Below are 2,434 nucleotides of genomic sequence, written 5' to 3'. Positions count from 1 at the left end.
AAAGGAACAGAGTAGTTGTTGGGGCCTCAGAGCCAAGCCCTGTGTGGATCCCTTTCCAACACAGCCAGTCCAAACCCAGGTTGCCCATGCTTTTTTGTACAGAGACCGGAGAGCAAGTGTGGGGAGCCCCTTACCCACACATGTGCCTCACAGGTTGCCCTTTTGATTGGGTGCATGGACCTGCCTGGCTACTCTTTGGGAACCCATGATGCAGGGACCTTGGGAGGTTCCAGTTAAAAGAGAGGCCCTGTCCATCATGACTCCCTGTTTCACTCCACATTCCACAGCACCCTCTGCTCCACCATCAAAATGCAGCTGTACCTCTATCCAGAAGATTTTTGAGGTCCCAAGATTTGGACAACCTGAAGCTTTTCAGGACCTTCCTGTTTGTCATTATGCCTGAATCAGAGGGGAACTTCCATGTCCTTCCCCAGCTGAAGAACACAGATCCTGTAAGTCTGAGCTCTCTGATGATGGGGTCTGGGGCAGATGACTGAAGGTGTGTGCAGAGGAATCTCAGCTGGTGCCCCTCAGATCTGCCATATGTTCCCAAGACACACAATGCTAACATCCTTCAGCTGGTGGAACCTAGTCTGGGAAGATGGCCAATTGTGGAGGAGGGCCAGGACAATTCTCAGAGGCAGGGTTCTGGTGTGAATTGGGAAAGGCCCAAGGAAATTCAGTCATGATGGGTGTTTTCTCCTGAAGCTCTAGCACCATATCAAGTGATATAATTGCCTCCAACAAATGTGGCCCAATTTACTTGCTTACATTTGGGGGAGCATTTCATCACATTCCCTGTGAAGGAGGAGAAATAGCCCTCAAAATCAGAGGTTGGTCATACACCAGCATTGACCACACAGGAAAATATGGAGCCACCAGTGGCCACTGAACCTTCAAGAAGAGGAGGAAGCTTAGCTGCCAATAAGCAAGTCAGTGGATATTGAACATTATTATCTTCCACTTGATATATATATATATATATATAAAACATATGGTGCTCCAAGCTGCCATCCCATCCTTTGAAAGAGAGCCACCTTTCCTGGCAGCAATATAAATTCAGGGTCCAAAACAATATAGGCAGGAGGTCAAGAAACTATTAGGCCACAGCCCTCCACATCTCCTAGAATGTATCCTCACTTCCCTAGTTCTAAACTTTTCAATGGCATCTCCCACATGTGAGCTCCTGAGCATTACCCAGTGCCAGAACCCCCAGCACAGCTATCCTTCCCCTCCCCTCTGAGATTATCTATTTTATTTTTTGTGATGCTAATTCTTATGGCATTGTAAGTATTTTTAGTGACATTCTTTTATGTTGACCTAAAAGTGCTTAATCCATTCACCAGGCTGTGCCACTACCAGTACTGCGTAGCTGCTGATGGAGCCTATGTAGAGCTCATAGGTGCTGTGAGAGAGGATGCAAACAGGCCATCCAGGAGGAGGTGATATATATGCCACTGTAATGGAGCAGGAGGGACTGCCTAATGAATGTTGAAGTTTTTAGGCCATTATAACTCATATTATGATCTATTTTAACTGTCATGTGGCACTACAAATCCCACTCCTATAAGATAAAAACCTTAATATGTACATTCTTATTGCTCCACAGATCATGGCTCACCATCCTCTTATTCTTCAAGACACAATATTGAAAGTAGAACCATTAATGACTCAGTAATGGTCTGTACTGTTTAAATAAAAGGAAGAGTCTTACGTTTTGCACTTCAAATAAAAAGCTGTGCATCTTACACTACTTTGTCACACTGAGAATGCAAAGGAAATTTTCAAGAAGGAAATTAAAGTGCTGCTCCAGGGCATATGTAAATGACTAGAAAACAAAAACAGCCTTATTGCTGATGTGTAAAAACTTTTTATATTCTGAAGAAAAGAAGAACAACCCACGTTCTATGAAGTTGAAGCCAAATCCAGATAAGGCCATCACTTTAGATTGTTATACTGACAAGAGAAGTGAGAAAGCTGCAGAAGAAGTTTGAAGGTGCCAGAGTTTGGTCCATTATGTTTTTGGCAAGAGGCCCCTCTCCATAAAATAAAAGTGCAAGGCAAAGAAACAAGTGCTGATGTAGAAGCTCTTGCAAGTCATCTAGAAGATCTTGCTAAGCTATTCGATGAAGATATGTTGTGCTTTAGGTAGTAGGTGTCCCCAGAAGCTCATGGGTGAGCCAATACAAGGATTATCAGTGAAATGATTCAGTTCTGAGAGCTTTAACCCAATCAATGGTTTATTCCACGGACAGATATGAACAGGCAGCAGGCATGGAAGGGCATGTGCTGGACCCTTCCCAAGCCTGGAGGTATAGGTGGCACCTGCACAGGCATCTAGTGGCTGTAAAAGAAGTCTGGTTTCTAGGACTGAAGCATATAGAAGCCAACCTCAGCGTTCCACAGCAGGGTTTCCCATTGGAGGTTCCCAGTG

The 2,434-nt window shown here is 44.5% G+C and overlaps 1 long non-coding RNA gene across 1 annotated transcript; it reads left to right on the top strand.

Moving 5' to 3' along the window:
* Nucleotides 1–220: 220 nt before the first annotated feature.
* On the top strand, nt 221–2,043 carry LOC125614956. Its single transcript, XR_007345527.1, has 2 exons — nt 221–452; nt 1,347–2,043. It is a non-coding gene; the product is annotated as an uncharacterized LOC125614956 (long non-coding RNA).
* The last annotated feature ends 391 nt before the right edge of the window (nt 2,044–2,434 follow it).

Source organism: Marmota marmota, unplaced genomic scaffold, assembly GCF_001458135.2.
Source record: "Marmota marmota marmota unplaced genomic scaffold, marMar, whole genome shotgun sequence".
Classification (NCBI taxonomy): domain Eukaryota; kingdom Metazoa; phylum Chordata; class Mammalia; order Rodentia; family Sciuridae; genus Marmota; species Marmota marmota.
The sequence above is the reverse complement of the archived record's forward strand: the minus strand, read 5'-3'. Positions and strand labels throughout refer to the sequence as shown.